The sequence below is a fragment of the Perna viridis genome, chromosome 9, assembly GCF_037379345.1.
Source record: "Perna viridis isolate PV_CMFRI_1.1 ecotype Kerala chromosome 9, ASM3737934v1, whole genome shotgun sequence".
NCBI classification, from domain to species: domain Eukaryota; kingdom Metazoa; phylum Mollusca; class Bivalvia; order Mytilida; family Mytilidae; genus Perna; species Perna viridis.
In genome coordinates, this window is record NC_142453.1 from 28,339,446 (window position 1) to 28,358,857 (window position 19,412).

At 32.3% G+C, this 19,412-nt stretch overlaps 1 long non-coding RNA gene across 2 annotated transcripts; it reads right to left on the reverse strand.

Moving 5' to 3' along the window:
- Positions 1–164: 164 nt before the first annotated feature.
- Positions 165–14,993, reverse strand: LOC148607629 (uncharacterized). 2 transcript variants are annotated; one of them, XR_015915416.1, is made up of 2 exons: positions 13,900–14,993; positions 165–1,271 (listed from the first exon to the last, which is right to left on the reverse strand). It is a non-coding gene; the product is annotated as an uncharacterized LOC148607629 (long non-coding RNA). The 2 variants fall into 2 exon arrangements; XR_015915415.1 differs by lacking the exon at positions 13,900–14,993 and adding an exon at positions 5,389–5,887.
- Between the last annotated feature and the right edge of the window lie 4,419 nt (positions 14,994–19,412).

Here is a 19,412-nt window from a genome sequence, read left to right on the forward strand (position 1 = left end):
AACACAGATTATAGATCCTTAAAACACTAACGTGTTGTAAAATTCTTTCAATACGATATTTCTTATTTCTGTTAGAATATTACTCATAAACAAAAATACACATTTCTATGATAAACAAGTGCATTGCAAAAATGTACCTAACGCTGTTTACCTATTAATGCTAGTACATGACAACACATTTTATTAGCAAGATATACATGGTAACAATAAAGTAATATCCTTGAAATAAATATAACGATATTGTTTATATATGAGTTCGGGTCAAACCGTGTCCTGGTCTTGGTCTTTCATCCACTCTTGATATAAGCTTTCTGGAGTTTAAAAAAATGATTTGATAATCTATTTTTCACATCAGGATCACGTATACTAGGACTTAAAAAGTTCGTTTATTAAATCGATATTCAACTCTATTGCCATTATGGAAACAAAAACATCATCGAGCCATATTTTTTTACATAACGAAAATGCTTGTGCAATGTACGTATAACAACTATATGAGTTAAAACGGATCCTTCTGTATAATATCATATGGAAATTCTTCCATTGTAAGGTACCATTTATCGTTTGTCTTTCGAATTGGTGTGTCGTAACATCGTTGGTACCCAAACATTACATTTTTGGTAAGATTTGCTGTTGTTGAAATATATTTTTGTTTATTAGGAATATCCACAAATTTGTCATTAACAACAAAAAGTCCCCACTCGGCGTGTAAGCAGTTTGATGAAACCCAATCAAACACTATGTGAGTTGACTAAATATTGTTTTCGTAAACATCTAGAAAAGACACCTGAATAATATCATCATATTCAGTTTGCTCCTGTGTCGTAGTGTCTATAAATAATCCTAATACAAATACGATCTGTACACTTTCGTTTCGATTGCTTCCATAAGTTTCTTGAATGGCTTTGCGTTGATAGGCATTTCGTATATATGACTTTACCATTATAATTAACTTAGTCTTCAGTTTACAACTCCGACTGTAGATAGATCAATATTCACTACTTATTGTATTTAAAGGTTTCGTATTTGTGGATCCTGTTTCAATAATTTCTCTAAATATGTCGGTCACGCTTTCTAAAGAGTAGCTATTCCAGAACGATCTACATGTATCAAAAATATCAGGAAGCCTCCTTGTTAATTTGATATTAAATGTGAAGTGAGCTAATAAAAGCAAATACAATATGGTCGACCAGATAAGTTTAAATGTTCCACGTCTGCATTTCATCATTCTTACCTCGTTCTTGAAAAAAAAACTAGTTATGGTGAGGCATCTGAAAAAATAATGTATATATGTTTCATGTAATTAAAACTAATTAGCAATTAGTCTACTTTTTGAAGGTCTCTTTTGACAACTATGTGTTTACGTTTCGAAGATGATATACGTATGAATGGCGAAAGCTGGAACAAAACTTACCAGTTCTAATATGACATGCCATTGAACAAAACGTACCCAATTTAAAACGAATGTCCAAATAAAATGCTAGCTAATATCTTAATTATGCATTTGAATATTATTCCTTGGAAAGTTTCATGCACATTAAATGTATGTTTAGACACAAACAGTTATTTGACATGTACAATGTCGCTACAAAGTTTGCCACAGTGTTATAATTTGTATTTTACACAGTATTAGATATACGTTTTAGTCAGATTTAAATTGCTAATACTTTTCCATTAAATTTTAAGTCGTGATGAATTTATCAGCCTCCGACAGACCACTTTTGTACGTACATGCATTTACAGAGTTGAATTGGTTTTTAATTACATATTTGAAACATTGAAAGAAATATTTATTGTTTAAATTCCGAAATATTCGTTTATCATAAGTTACAGTATCGAGGGTGCTGCATGTCGGGTTATTTTGGCAGGTATAACATGTGGCGATTTTGAAGCAAAAAAGAGTACGAAAAAGTGGGCGTTCCTAATTTTTGCGGATGCTTAGTGGTGCACTTTGCACTGATACCCAGAGTAATATTTGGCGAAATTTACTTGGCGTTTAAGACAGACCGCTAAAATACGCAAAAATTAGCATCCTGCGAAGTATTCCCGCTGTACGGAATTTCATTTATTGTTTCTATCTATTAATTCTTTTTTGTCTTGATATTTCACGTGTATTTCCTTTCGTATTTGTATCAAATACATTCAAAAGCCTGTGTTTTAATTACATTGATACAGGAAAATGATATAGGAAGTACTAAATTTTAAATTTGAATATCATTGTTGACCTGGCCACAGTAGTAGAGGACGTCAATGATGAAAGCATCAATTATAGGTCCATGTTAGAATCGTTAGAATCAGGATTAGCTAAAGAAATCAAAAAGATTTTTTTCAAAATTTATTTAGAGTAGATAATAAAGATGACTACAAGGGAATAATGAAAATAAAGCAGGAATTGAGAGTAATCATGATTATATTGAGATCAACAGACAAGGCAAACAAACGAAGACGATACATAGTTTCTGCAATACACAAACCAAATTGAAAAACGCGCATAGAAAAGTAATAAAAGAGCTACTTTTCAAGTGATATATTGTCACACTTAGCTAATTACCTTATTTAAAAAGGAATTAAGAAACAAGAAATCACAGGTTACATAAACATGTACAGCATTTAAAAGACATACAAGGACCTATGAACCTTGTCGTGATAATTTAAAATAAAATACAAGGAGAGATAAAAGTTCTTAGTAACGTACTAACTCCTCAAGATCCCTTTAGTTCAATAATTTTAGGTGATAAGAAAGAACAAAAAACAAAATTACTGTACTTTTTCATATTTAACTTAAAGAAGAGCACAATTCGTTGAAGTAAGTTTCTGCCTGATCATTCTGGTCGTGACACGGGTTATTCAAAATATATAACCCATTAATAATTTTAAGAGAGCGAAGCTCTCCCGGAATGTTATACAAAAATATATGTCTAAAAATTCATTATATATTGACCGTTGTGGAGAAATTTGGGTCGAAGCAAAGTGCTACATCGTGATCTATTGAAGCATTGAAATATTCTTAAATAGTCAAAAACAGCACCTTAAAAAACGTCTCAAACATGTACATGTTATTTGATTAGAACTATTCGGATGTTGGGAAAAACATCCAGTTGAGTGATTGTGATAAATACCTGCATTCTATGCCAAACGCAGAACCATTCCATCGATAATTTAACAAAAATTTAGTAAGGTACTTTCGTGGATCGTTACGGTGTACCCATCTCCACCGTGAAAACTGATTTGTTCAACGTGTCATAGTTTTCCTTTCTCCTACCCTGGACTTGTCTTTTTTATGAGCAATTTGGCAGGTGTTTCTAGAAAAGCAGGGGACGCTTACCCTACCGGTGCACCTGGCCTATGCTCCCAGTTTTTAGTGGAATCCGAGTTGCTCATTTAATTTTGTTACTTTGTATGTATTATTTTCGTTATTTTATGTTTTCTGTTGTTTATGTCTGTTTTCCATGCCTGGTCTTTGTCCCTGGATTACATTCTTTAGATTTCCTTTAGAATCTCGGTTCCCTTGATTACTCTTCCAGCTGAAGAGATTGTGATAAAAACCTGCATTCTATGCCAAACCACGGAACCATTCGATTTATAGTTTTACAAACATTTAGGAGGGTACTTTCTTCTCACTGATGACAATATCATAATCAAACTCGGCTAAAGTGGTATATGTCATGCTGTCTAATTCTTTTAAAAAGGAACCTATTAATTAATGATTTACGGCTAATGTCTTTCTTTTATCACTTGTATTAAGGAAAATATTTTTTTTACCTTATAACCTTAATGTATGCAATTTCTTCATACATAAATACGTAACTGGGAAACTAAAATACTCTCAGTGATGAAATAAAAGTAAAAAAAAAACATTTTTTATCTAAAACCAATATGCTTTTTAGAAGTTGCTACGTAAATATGATTTGTGTGACAATTTGTCAATCGTAAATGGTTTGATCACTATTTGTTAATACATCTGTTAGAATTTATTTTTTGGGATTTGACAGAATATTTCAAATTTTATAACTTCAAATGAAGAAGAGTTCTCCCAGTTAATAATGACCATTGTTAATGTATTATGTTTTAGTGTTATTAATTTACGGCCAAATTTAATCCTTGGCTCGTACCGCCATAATACAAATGTATTTAATTGAATATTTATAACAAAATAACCCAACATTCAAAGTGGAATGAAATATGAATCTGTATCCATTACTTGTAATTACTATAATGTATTTTACATTGATTCAAAGCGAGATAAATATAATTATTGGAAATATTTGGATACGAATCGATGCTTTAAATATTTTAATTGACAATATCTATATTCGTTTCGGTACTGTTTTAAATAAGCACTTACTGTGTTGTTTCTCCACTGTAAAGAATGACACTTCATTGTAAAAGTCTTTGAAAATCCTTCCACGGATGATCTTTTACATGAATTGAACAAACCTTTTTAAAATCTTGATAATGTTTTTGCTTCTAAGTAAATCCTATCTTAGAAAACAATGTTCAAAATATCCACAAAAATAATTTCAATTAAACTTATTTAAAACTTAAATAGTTTTGTTACTATGGGTTTAACCCTTGAAAATACATTGGGTTTCTCGGGGTAACAAACAGCTCTATCACCCTCTCAGTTATATGTTATTTATATAATATTAGATAATTAAACTAAATGTGGTTCCAAAGGAGGATTGTTGTACAAACAAAATTTATACAACAAAAAAGATTTAATTTCCTTATTTCCTTAACAAAAATTGGTATATTTCAAGAGTAATCCAGAAAAACCAAGATTCTAGCGGAAAGCAAAAGAAAGTGGTCTAGGGACAAAAAAAACAGACACATACAACAAGGAACATAAAATACTCAAAACAATATATACAAAGTAACTTGGACTCCACTAAAAGGTGGGAGCATGGAGCATGGAAAAGGTGTACAGTTGGGAAAGCGTCAAATTATCACCTGTCAAAATTGGTTAAACCAGTAGTCAAAACAATACAGAATATTTGAACAATAATTAAAGATAAAAGACTAAATACAATAAACATGATGTAGCCACGAGTTTCAAAACGTCTTGAACTTTGAATGGAAGGCGCAAAATGTTTAAAATGAAATAACAATAATATGCGAGTAAAATGTGGCCAACAACAGTGGCCAATCTGCACATAGAACCAACCTCAACATGTCTAACTAGATCGATTAAATAACAGCAAAACGGTTGCTTAGGTTTGATCTGTTGTGTTTACTGACCCAAGTAACAAAGTTTCTATTTCGTCGATTTCTAAAAGTAGGTCGAAATACCTTTTCATGAAATTTTCTTTTTAGAATTATCATCGAATTTTGGACCTAAAGTTTCGTAACTAACGAGCATAAAAATATACATTATCTAACTAAACCTACTTAAGCATATTTGGTCCATTCTTCAGAGTAGATGACGATTCTTGCATTACCTCCTTGCCTTAGTCTTCTACATAATACCATGAATTACTGATACCTAAAAAAGATATGAATATCAGATAACAAAATTATATGGAAATACTTTTTTCCAACCATGATTCACCCACTGTCTGATTTTTTACAGAAAATAACACTTGATGCTTAAGAGTTTGTTTGTTTGTTTGTTGGGGTTTAACGTCCGAGCAGCAATATTTCAGCTATATTCAGACAATGAACATGAAATGGATGATAAAATGAACATGAAATGAAAAAAAGAAAGGATGGGTCACAAGGATAATAGGGTCGACAAATTTTGATTACCACTGGAAAAAGGGGGAGATGGGTAAGGTCGGGCAATTTAGCCTCCTGTGGCGGAGCGCAAAGGTTCCTACTCCTATCGAATACCACAGCAGGGTTCTTTAACGTGCGAGGAACGTGGCTTCTTTCCCAACACGGTGCACCACTATGGTTTGCGGTCAGGTTTTCCGTATTATAGCCTGACAACCCCAGCATGTAACACGCCAGGGGTACCCCATTCCACCACCTGGGGCACACATCCCAGTTGCTCTGTGGGCAGAGCGCCTAGCCCCCGGCTAGGTTTCTGAGCACTATTTAGTCGCCTTATACGACAAGCTTAGCGCTGCTGCAGGCCTATTCTTTTAACACCCGGACCTGCACGGGGCGATGCTTAAGAGTAACTGTGACTTTAATGCACGACATACAAAATCGATATGATGTGGATCTTTGAAAAAACGACCAGATGCCCGGATTGTTTAAATAACTTGGTTTTTAACATACATTTAAGTTGTTGCATTTTCGGACTACTCAAATTAATGACAAGGTAATCTTAATTTTTTTCTTTAGCTTTTAACAAAAAGATTTATTAAGTTAAAGTGATTTATTTTTAGGGATTTGTTCGAATTAGACTTATCATATTCTTCGATACTCGACTAAAATTGACCAATTAGTTGCACGTGGACCTATCGAAACGAAGAATAAACAAAAACGTTAGATACTTGAGGACATTACAGACACATTCACTTCTTATAAACATTTCATTAAAACAACTTACCTAATTCAGATATTGGTATGTTACCTCTTCAATACTATTTATTCATACTAGTTTAACAAGTTCGAGTTTTTACTCCTTACATAAGTATTGTATATCAATACATAAAAATTTTGTTCTTCAAAACTTACTGCAGCTACATTTGAACTATGTATAGTATTGATGAAATTGATGACTGTTTAAAAAACTGGAAAATTAGTACAGAAAATCAGATTACTAGTTCGTAATTATAGTTTCCATCCATGAATGCCCACAAATGTTCACAATAAGGATATATCTAGTATTTTACTCATAGTGCTTACTTATGTTGTTCAAAGGAACTCCCCCCCCCCCACACACACACACACTTTTTCATCCTCAACCGGAAAAAAGCGCCGTAAGAGATATAAAAGGAACACGGATTGAAAAATCGATAAAATAGAACATAAACCAAGGATAACTGACAAAGAAAATAGACACAAAACAGAGATCATAATACAAACAAAATTACTGGTACATTAGTAATTGTCATTTTGCAAAATTTCATCAGTGCATGCGTATGGAATTTTCATATTAAAAGTGAATTCAAGAATGTCCAGAAAAGCACTATAATTGAGTTTGTTAAAGTTTTAAACCCTGCAAATTCATTATTTGCTTCATAGTAAGAAATCATTGAATTCATTTAAATTATCTTTACAAACAATAATAGGGATTTTCATTCCTATGTTGCATGATACGTTCACTGAATGGTTCATAGTTTGATTATGAACTATTATTTTATACTGTTATAAAATGCATATGCTTTATTTAGGTTAGATTAACCATAAAAAAAACTTTCCATATTCTCATCATTTAGTCCTATTGATTTTAAGTAGCACTCCACATAAGAATTATGCAAAATGTCATTCATGGTTGGAAAGCCTACATATTTTTATTTTTGATATTTTGTTTAAAATGTCACAGTTAACAGAAAGTAACATGTGGCTTTATATATAGCTCTTGTACATAGGAAATACATATTATATAGAATGTACTGTTGAGTCAAAATTAAGGTAGATAATTCTGTAAATGACACTAAAATACAATAGAAACTATTCGATTTCCCATGTGAAATATCTCGGAATAAACAATTATATATTTCATCATATAGACCTATAAAGCAACTAAATCACAAAAATAAAAATATGTAGCCTTTGTTAAGGTGAATCACATTTTACATGATTCTTACAAACACTGCTATTTATCTTTTAAGTCAATTATCTTATCGATTGTTAAAAGGCTTTGTCAATAAAGTGACAAAGCATGCATGCCTGTGAACACATGTAGATTATTTTTTAACAACCACTATAGAATATAAAAGACCGTATCTACTGATATGAACTACGTGATTTTTATATGAGTTCGTTTGGCTTTAAATGGTATTTTAGGTTTTCAGATCAATTATACAGCCTTTTCGTGAATACACAAATGTAAACTTTTTTGGAGATGTGGGAGTCGTATATAATGTTTCAATATTTTACTATTTCTAAATCCGAAAAGATCAATAATGACAACAAAAGACGATAAAAATGTGAACAAAATGTTATAACCTTTCCTCAAACTATGCAAATCTGTAAAATTTGGTCTACTTATTGCTTTAGAATGCTCTGCAGATATGAATTGGTATTTTTTTCTCTGGTATCGTTAATGCAAGTCATATTTTTTCAAAGAATTGCAAATAAACATAGAGTACAGGAAAGACTTACCACATTAATACTGAAGATATATTTTGATTAGCTAGACGATCTCAGTAGTTTAAGTACCAAAATTTGCAGAATATATTCTACTACTACCAGTTATCAAAGGTAGAGTTTTATTCTCCGGACATGACAGCTTATGAGGAACTAGGCGGCTGTTTCTAGAACGGCAGAGGATATTTACCCTACAGGTACATCTAGTCCAAGTTTTATTAGAGTTTGGGTTGCTTTTTTAAATTTGTTTCTTTTTACGTGATAGTTTGGTCATGTTCTTTGTTGAGTGTGTGTTCTTTCCCAGTCTAAACTTTGTCCTTGGAATGCTTTCGGTTGATTTCCGGTTGAATCTTGGTCCCCTTTATTACTCAGCTTTAATGGTTTTTTTGGCCAAACTCATAATTTAACAAGTTGTAAAATTTTAGGGTGATTGAAAAGTCAATTTTCATTCCAACGAAAATGGCTCAATCGCACACATTGTGATTGGTCGATTGATTGATTGTTGCGGTTTAACGTCCGAGCAGCAATATTTCCAATACCCCATTCCACCACCTGGGGCACACATCCCAGTTGCTCTGTGGGCAGAGCGCCTAGCTCCCGGCTAGGTTTCTGAGCTCTATTAAGTCACCTTTTACGACAAGCTTAGAACTGCTGCAGGCCTATTCTATTAACATCCGGACCTGCACGGGGCCACACATTTTGTGACTTTCAAATGACGTCATATATCGTTTTCTGTTTTGTGTATAAAAAGGGTAAGTATGACAAAGTCTAATGATTTAAGTGATAAATAATACTAACTAACATTTTTTAAATGCAAACACATAAAGTAACAAATAATTTAACCATACAATTAAAAAAATTTAATATAGAAAACAGGTCCGATACAAAGAACTGCTAAAACACTGCGTCAAAAAAATGGCGACCATACAGATCTGTTTTTAAAAACAACAAAAAGTTTATGAAGATGATTTAAACAAAACGTAATTAACATTTGCATAAGTTTTAATTCATTGAAATTAAGTAACAATAATAATACTTATAGTATATAGTTGATCCGATAGTCTGCACGATTCAACTAAACAAACGAATCTGTGAATAGCCATTTGAAACTATATAATGCCACTACATCAAGATAACTTATTACAGAAGACACATTTTTATATTGTTTAGGATTGTTTTAAAATCCTGAGGGTTCTCAAGATATGCTGTTAAAAACAAAGTATAAAAGGTTGCTAACGCATAATTGACAATCGCTTAATTCATTTGACCAAAACATTTTTAGTTGAAATACAGTTTTGTTGATAACTATTTACTAAATGTTTTTAACAAAGTCATTTACATATCAAAATAAAAGGGTCATTTATAACGTTTCAATAATTGATTTGTATAAGTTTCATTTGATTCCACTATCAAACAAATATAATTTTTCATTTTAAAATCTTATTTAAAATATTTGAATTATGACTTTGACGTTACGCCTCCTAATATTAAAAGTAATAGGTCTCTTACCTTCTCCAATTATGATTTAACAATGAAACTGTTCAGACATACCAAAGATACGTTTGATCCTGAGATACAGAACAAAAGCTGATTTTTTCAACAATTTGCGAAAATATACGGTTCACACGCTTACCCAGCAATACCTACAAAAACAATTAATAATTTAATAACCCCTTTCTTTTTTTTGGGCACGCTACAATATTTTCTACTTGCTACTGTAATGATCTACAATCGGTAATTTCCTGACGTTGATCTGAATATAAGTGCCGCATTCATAAAAAATAATCGAAAACAAAGTGTTAATGGCCGTGATGAAATGATAAACCATACAATTAAGTACTATGCAATTAGAGGAAGAGTGGTCTTCCAAAATCTCCCTGAAAAGCTTCGAACTTAGGCATTAACTATATCTGTATGTACTTAATTAACAAACACCACACCACATGACTATAGTTGGGCACATGAAAAAAGAATGATTCATTAAATTTCAGCACTTTACGGTTCTTAAAACAGTAATTCATGAAGAAAAAAATTGCAAACATTTCCCCCTTTTCAGTGTCTCTCAAACCTTGACCCAACAAGATAATTTATACTTAAATGCCAAAGTACATTTGTCTATGTTTAATATAATTACACAGTGGTGGGGTTAGTCCAAATCTGAACGGAGCTGGGTAATATATTATGTTTTCTGAAACTACAACAATTGATTGGTAAATCACAGTGGTGGGGTTAATCCAAATCTGAACGGAGCAGGGTAATATATTATGTTTTCTGAAACTACAACAATTGATTGGTAAATCACAGTGGTGGGGTTAGTCCAAATCTGAAAGGAGCAGGGTAATATATTATGTTTTCTGAAACTACAACAATTGATTGGTAAATCACAGTGGTGGGGTTAGTCCAAATCTGAACGGAGCTGGGTAATATATTATGTTTTCTGAAACTACAACAATTGATTGGTAAATCACAGTGGTGGGGTTAGTCCAAATCTGAACGGAGCAGGGTAATATATTATGTTTTCTGAAACTACAACAATTGATTGGTAAATCACAGTGGTGGAGTTAGTCCAAATCTGAACGGAGCAGGGTAATATATTATGTTTTCTGAAACTACAACAATTGATTGGTAAATCAGAGTGGTGGAGTTAGTCCAAATCTGAACGGAGCAGGGTAATATATTATGTTTTCTGAAACTACAACAATTGATTGGTAAATCACAGTGGTGGGGTTAGTCCAAATCTGAACGGAGCAGGGTAATATATTATGTTTTCTGAAACTACAACAATTGATTGGTAAATCACAGTGGTGGGGTTAGTCCAAATCTGAACGGAGCAGGGTAATATATTATGTTTTCTGAAACTACAACAATTGATTGGTAAATCACAGTGGTGGGGTTAGTCCAAATCTGAACGGAGCAGGGTAATATATTATGTTTTCTGCAACTACAACAATTGATTGGTAAATCACAGTGGTGGGGTTAGTCCAAATCTGAACGGAGCAGGGTAATATATTATGTTTTCTGCAACTACAACAATTGATTGGTAAATCACAGTGGTGGGGTTAGTCCAAATCTGAACGGAGCAGGGTAATATATTATGTTTTCTGCAACTACAACAATTGATTGGTAAATCACAGTGGTGGGGTTAGTCCAAATCTGAACGGAGCAGGGTAATATATTATGTTTTCTGCAACTACAACAATTGATTGGTAAATCACAGTGGTGGGGTTAGTCCAAATCTGAACGGAGCAGGGTAATATATTATGTTTTCTGAAACTACAACAATTGATTGGTAAATCACAGTGGTGGGGTTAGTCCAAATCTGAACGGAGCTGGGTAATATATTATGTTTTCTGAAACTACAACAATTGATTGGTAAATCACAGTGGTGGGGTTAGTCCAAATCTGAACGGAGCTGGGTAATATATTATGTTTTCTGAAACTACAACAATTGATTGGTAAATCACAGTGGTGGGGTTAGTCCAAATCTGAACGGAGCTGGGTAATATATTATGTTTTCTGAAACTACAACAATTGATTGGTAAATCACAGTGGTGGGGTTAGTCCAAATCTGAACGGAGCTGGGTAATATATTATGTTTTCTGAAACTACAACAATTGATTGGTAAATCACAGTGGTGGGGTTAGTCCAAATCTGAACGGAGCAGGGTAATATATTATGTTTTCTGCAACTACAACAATTGATTGGTAAATCACAGTGGTGGGGTTAGTCCAAATCTGAACGGAGCAGGGTAATATATTATGTTTTCTGCAACTACAACAATTGATTGGTAAATCACAGTGGTGGGGTTAGTCCAAATCTGAACGGAGCTGGGTAATATATTATGTTTTCTGAAACTACAACAATTGATTGGTAAATCACAGTGGTGGGGTTAGTCCAAATCTGAACGGAGCTGGGTAATATATTATGTTTTCTGAAACTACAACAATTGATTGGTAAATCAAAGTGGTGGGGTTAGTCCAAATCTGAACGGAGCAGGGTAATATATTATGTTTTCTGAAACTACAACAATTGATTGGTAAATCACAGTGGTGGGGTTAGTCCAAATCTGAACGGAGCTGGGTAATATATTATGTTTTCTGAAACTACAACAATTGATTGGTAAATCACAGTGGTGGGGTTAGTCCAAATCTGAACGGAGCAGGGTAATATATTATGTTTTCTGAAACTACAACAATTGATTGGTAAATCACAGTGGTGGGGTTAGTCCAAATCTGAACGGAGCAGGGTAATATATTATGTTTTCTGAAACTACAACAATTGATTGGTAAATCACAGTGGTGGAGTTAGTCCAAATCTGAACGGAGCTGGGTAATATATTATGTTTTCTGAAACTACAACAATTGATTGGTAAATCAAATTGGTGGAGTTAGTCCAAATCTGAACGGAGCAGGGTAATATATTATGTTTTCTGAAACTACAACAATTGATTGGTAAATCACAGTGGTGGAGTTAGTCCAAATCTGAACGGAGCAGGGTAATATATTATGTTTTCTGAAACTACAACAATTGATTGGTAAATCACAGTGGTGGGGTTAGTCCAAATCTGAACGGAGCTGGGTAATATATTATGTTTTCTGAAACTACAACAATTGATTGGTAAATCACAGTGGTGGGGTTAGTCCAAATCTGAACGGAGCAGGGTAATATATTATGTTTTCTGCAACTACAACAATTGATTGGTAAATCACAGTGGTGGGGTTAGTCCAAATCTGAACGGAGCAGGGTAATATATTATGTATTCTGAAACTACAATAGTTGATTGATAAATCATGACAAAAATCTAAAGTATACGCCCCAATTTTTTTTTTTTTTTTTTTTTTATTTGCAAAAATCTTTGGACTGCACACAGCCTTTATTGCAAATCATTCCTTCTTCCATTACAATTCTAATTTATATGAAATATCGAACACTGAAAATTCAATTTTTATTCATCGATACCCTTAAGCTTCGTCCTCTTACAGTTTGAACCTGTTTCATATCATTCACAGTTTTATAATTATTAAACAACTGTAAATAAATTTATCTTTGATTTGTGTATCATGTCGGAATTACTGCACATTTCAAATACGACTATAAAAATTCATAAGTTCATTATACTTTCTTGATGGATTTTTAAACCTGTTTACAGCTAGTTTTATCAAAGGACTAAAATGAAATGGTTAGGAGGTTACGATTAAATACATTGTCAATTTGAGTGCAGTCACAATTCGAAAAAGTTCAATTCATTGTAATCAATTAAAATAACCATGATGGATATACCGTATCCCATAATGTTAAAATCAGATCATACGGAATCTATCATGATTTTGTTCCTAGTATCAGTTATTATTACCTATAGTTCACTGATTTTCACAGTGATTTTCCTGTCATTACCACATTTTCAAACTTTTTTTTTACTTAGAGAATACTTAGTATGATATGGTAGAATGATATACACACATATCTTTTATGGAATCGACATTATGCATATAAAACTACATTATCAGTTTTAAATGTTTTTATTTTTTCTTGTAACTGTTTGTGACAATGTCATCGTCTAGCAAACTATAATCAATGGAATAACCGAATATGTCCAGAATGTTTCATATGAAAGGAGCTGTTGATTTTGTTCCCATTTATTATTCATCCACTCTATACCTTCCATCTCATTAAAATTAGACCTAAAATGTTACTTACAGTTATTGCATGCAGGATGTAACAACACTCCATTCTACTCTCTGTTCAGATCACATTTCCAATCAGCCAATTAATTTGTCTTTTTGCCATTTAAATCCATCCATCCTTGATATAAGCTTACCGGAGTTTTAAAAAAATGAAGTGATAATCTATTTTTAACATCAATATGCTTTATATGAGGAGTTACAAAATTCGGTTCATTTATCAATTTGATATTCAACTTCATTGCAACTAAAGAAACGAATAAATCATCAAGCCATAGTCTTTTACAGAATGGAAATGCTAGTCGTAATGTTCGTATAACACCTATATGGGTTAAAACAGACCCTCCTGATATAAAAGGCGGAAAGATATCATATGGATATTCTTCAATCGTAATATACCACTTCCCGTTTTTCTTTCGATCTGGTGTGTCGTTATATTCCTTGTGCCCGAACATTGCATTTTTGGCAAGATTTGCAGTTGTTGATATATATTTTTGTATATTAGGAATATTCACAAAATAGTCATCATCAACAAAAAGTCCCCACTCTGTGTGTAAACAGTTGGATGAAACCCAATCAAACGCCATGTGAGTTTTGTAAATATTGTTCTTGTAAATATCAAGAAATGATCCCTGGATAATATCATCATATTTATTGTGTTCCTCCTTAACCGATTCTGAAGATGTCTCAGAAAATCCTAATACAAATACGATCTGTACACTTTTGTTTCGATTACTTCCCCATGTCTCTCGAATGGCTTTACGTTGAAGGACGTTTCCTACATATGACTTGACCATAATAATTAACCTAGTTTTCAGCTTACAACTCCGACTGTATAAAGATCGATATTCACTATATATTGTATTAATAGGTTTCGTATTCGTTGATCCCAATTCATTAATTTCTCTAACTATGTCGGTCAAGTTTTCTAAAGGGTAACTATTCCGGAATGGTCTGCATATACGGAAAACGTCCAAAACTACCTTCGGCGTTTTCATATTATGAGTTAAGTAGGCTAACAGTAACAAAGATAATATGGTAGACCTGATACTTTTAAATGATCTTCTTCTGCAACTAACCATATTTATCCTTTGCTAAAAAAAACTAGTAATGGTGTAATACCTGCAAAAAAATGAAACATTTCAATGGTAGAGGCGATGCATGGTTTAGAAAAACCCAACGAACTAACGGTGCTTTTTTCTGTCTGCATATGCTATATATAATGATATTCTTTTCTGTATCCTGATTTGCATTTTTAAGAAAATCATACATTCGTTTTCTACTGAAAATCCACCAAAACCAAGAACGATAATTTTTGCAAAAGTTCAATTTCAAATACAATCGTTATATTCTTTATCTCAACAAGCAATGTTGATGGTCTTACGGACAATAAGTAAACACTTAAATTTCTAATCCTTACTCGAAAATGTTGTTCGATATATTCTAATGTGTTAAATTTTGATTTAGATAAAACGCTAAGTAGTGTGCAGCTTGATAAGACTTTACATTTGTAATCCTAGTTCGAACAATTATGCATATGGACATATCATTCAAAATCAATAGATACAAGATACAATTCTAAACGTAATTTTGAGTAAATCTTGACTGTGACTAGTTATTTGACAAGAAACTATATCGGAACAAGAAATTAAGTGGTTTTGGTGATTATTTACATGAATGAATCACCGTCTAATTTTGGAAAGACTGCTACTTAAATCAGAGTCTCCTTCATACATTAGCTCAATGAGTCAGAATTTGATGATTTATTTAGTTAATATTTATTGCATGTTTCTGGTCTTTGTCCCTGGTTTACATTCTTTTGATTACCGCTATAACCTTGGTTCTCTTGATAACGCTTTTCATGTTACTTTCCATTGTACTGGAAAGTGCATTATCTCTCTTTTTTTTCTTTTCAAAGTCGAGGTCCGATATTAAGGCTTATATTTTAATATCCATAATTGAAAGAATAGACACGAATGATTGTTTTGAAAAGTTTTATATTTTGTGTATTGATTTACAGTGTATGTCAGTTTTAAGATCTAAGGATTGGCAAAAATATAAAGGTGTCAATAATCGGACAGTTAAGATACATAAAAATCCAAATACATGGCAAGGTGTCAATTATCGGACAGTTAAGATACATGAAAATCCAAATACATGGCAAGGTGTCAATTATCGGACAGTTAAGATACATAAAAATCCCAATATATGGCAAGGTGTCAATAATCGGACAGTTGCGATACATAAAAATCCAAATGCATGGCAAGAACGTAAAAACAGGAAACAAGGACGATCTACATACACGATGTAGCGAACAAAATAAATTAAAGTTATAATAATATAAAAACTGAAGATAAGGAAAATAAGATATTATACAAAATCTAAAGCATAATCAATATGAACTCCCACAAATCTTAAAATGGCATCACGTGGTCAGTTGGACTCGTCGTATTGCAAGTGAAAATAATCTGCTTGGGATCTAGCTACAATAAAGCAGTTCGAACAGAGTAGCTTCAATTTAATATAACATTTTACATCAATTTTTTTTTAAATTGAAATATTTAATCAACTTCAAATACATATATACATCTAGTTCCGCCATTTATTTAGTAATTAATATACTGTCGGTAAAAATCGTGTTATCTACTAAGCATTAAAACATAAATCAATAATAGGATCCATAGCAGGAAAAGATGAACAGATATAAAATGTTAGTAACAAACAAGCTTTATACTGGATGTCTTTAATTGGTCGACAAGAACTGTCTGTACGAAAGGTGACATAAAAACCACAAATGAATATATGACGAGGTATAAAAGGAACTCCAGTGTCGAATTTAAGAACAATTCATTTAAGTACCATTCCATATAAAATGCAGGCACTTCCTTTGTCAAAGTGGTTCATGTATCAAAACAAACGATACTTTTTCAGTCTGCATATGCTATACTTTCACATAACGATAGTACTAAGTGTTTTGGAGAACATTTATCGACCACTATATTCAACCAAGAATGATAACTCTTGCAAAGTGCCAATTTCAAACACTATATATTTAATTTTATCTCGAAAGTTTAGGAACCAAAACTAAGTTTTGTGGTCTGTAACCGTTACTAAATTAGAAATAAGAGTGATTTTTCTACGTGAATGATTCACCTTTTGTCTGATTATTGTAAAGACTGCTACTTAATTAGAAAGTTTCAATCAGAGAATTGAATACAGAAAGAAATACATGAAACACAATTACTGGAGAGTCATTCATCGGCTATTCAAAGTTACCTATTCAAATTTTACTTTAATAGATTATAAACAATAACAGTGGAGAAATCAGACTAGGCTGAAAATAAAAGGTTGTGCGTTTCCATCACCGTACTATTTAGAAAAATTTAATTCGGAGACGCATAACATACATGTATTTGTTGTTCGTACAGTAGAACAGTATAAATAGTAAAAACAGTAAATACAGTGAAAAGATCCTAATAAACAGGCAATAAACATCAAAATGGAAAGGGACAGCTATAGGGTATGTAAGTCTCGTCCAGTGACTCCGTGATTTCACGAGAATGGGTCCTAATCTACTATTCGAAAGCATAGAGATTTGTCAATTAGAGAGCGTTCAGTTCTGTTATAAGGGCAAAAATCTTCCGGTGTAAAAAATACCGATAATATGACAAATAACTATTTCTACATGATAAATGTAGTAAGAAATGCATAAACTAGAAGATTTTGCATTGTTATACAGGGTTTCGAGTACCCGGAAGTACCGATAAAATACAGGTCGGTCTTCGGCTTTTAATAAGTTCTACATCGGAAATTCCGGTAAAGAAATGAAACTAGAACGAGACTTACATACCCTATTGAATATACGGTCAGAATATACCTTGACCAGAACGACTTGAGGAAACAATTTGAGGTGCTAATCCATTTAAAAGGTTTAATAAAATACCGACTCAGTAGTTGCCCTTCCTGATATTTGACTAGAAGAATATTGATAATTGCTGAAATTAAAGAAATAACTGCATCAAAAGGTGGAATTATTGATTAAATGTTATATTACACATGCCAGATAAATCATGTACGATATCATTAGGAACAATCTATGCTAGCTCGAGTATAAAAATGAAATAAAATATGTATATTAGATATCTAACATAACATAGAATCAAACTGAGAAGTTGGTAAAAACATTTGACCTTCTCAAAATTCCAATGTCTTCTCATGTTTAGTTACAGTTAGTTGAAATTATAACATTGGTCAATTCATTTGCATTTCACCCACCCCCCTCACTATTGATCATCGCTTTTGTCGAGACATGAGGATATCCCCTTTTTGATCCACAATAAATCTATTTGCTTCTATTGGCATTCTAATCAATAAAAGAGTAAATAACCGAGTACTAAGAATGAATGACCACAACATTCCAACCTCGCATATCATCAAACTACATGCCAGTGGTACCAAGTCTCTATTATAGACTATTTAATATTATAGACTATTATGTATGAGGATTCTTGACTTAAACAAATGAATTCGATCCTAATCGGAATGTACGTTTAAATAATCGAATGTTGTTTAACATCAACGGACTAAAACTTAAAACACCCTCAATTTAGATGTGTCCGCCATAATAATATAACACGTTTTCTTATTTAGATAATCTTCTAAATAAAGGTCCGATGCAACAATAAAAATGATGAATTATTGAATCCAATCTGTAATTTGACTTTTTTTTTCAATGTTCGGCATAAATATTCTGTAATGTATTTTGTCAGTAATACAGAACAGATACCTTTCTGAATGCAGATACAAAGTTTAATTCAATGTAAAGTAAGATGCATATTATAAGCTATCTCATTTCATTTAGATTGTTTATTAAAAGTGACATTTTTTTTCAGACTACTTTTAACACATGATCATGAGTTCAAAGATCTTGGAAAAATAACCAATTCAAGACGCATCTGTCGTTCATTTGTAACATAAAAAGCTAAACCTTACGCTTTAATCTTTAAAAATGACAAGTGTTAATGATTCTAGTAGGTAATGAAACACTTACCGAACGGATAATATCTAGACAGAAGTAAAAATGAATAGTCAAAAGGAAAGTTTGTATGTCAGGATCAAAACAGGAAAGTTGGAAACCACATCAAGAGTCAATGTGTATATATTTCGTCCATATAAAACCGTTTTAAATACTATAGTTACAAAAAATCAATGTTTTGTCAATGTCTAGACTTCACCAAAACAGTCAGTTTAAGCGATAAGTGAAAAACTCTTGTCAGCAGTGACTAATTTTACTTTTTATCTAGCACGTAGTCCGTTTGAATATGGTTCAATTTATAATCATTTTGTGGTAATTGTTAAGGTCGGGGTTAAAAAATACGTGTGGTAAATTACCTTTTATTGCATAACAACATTGTATATTATGAGTTTCGTTTTCTTACAGTTAAATAAACATTCAAATTTTTGTTCCGTTGAAATTAGATAAAATAAAAAGGCATTAAGTAGACTACAATGTTCATAGTCAATGGTTTA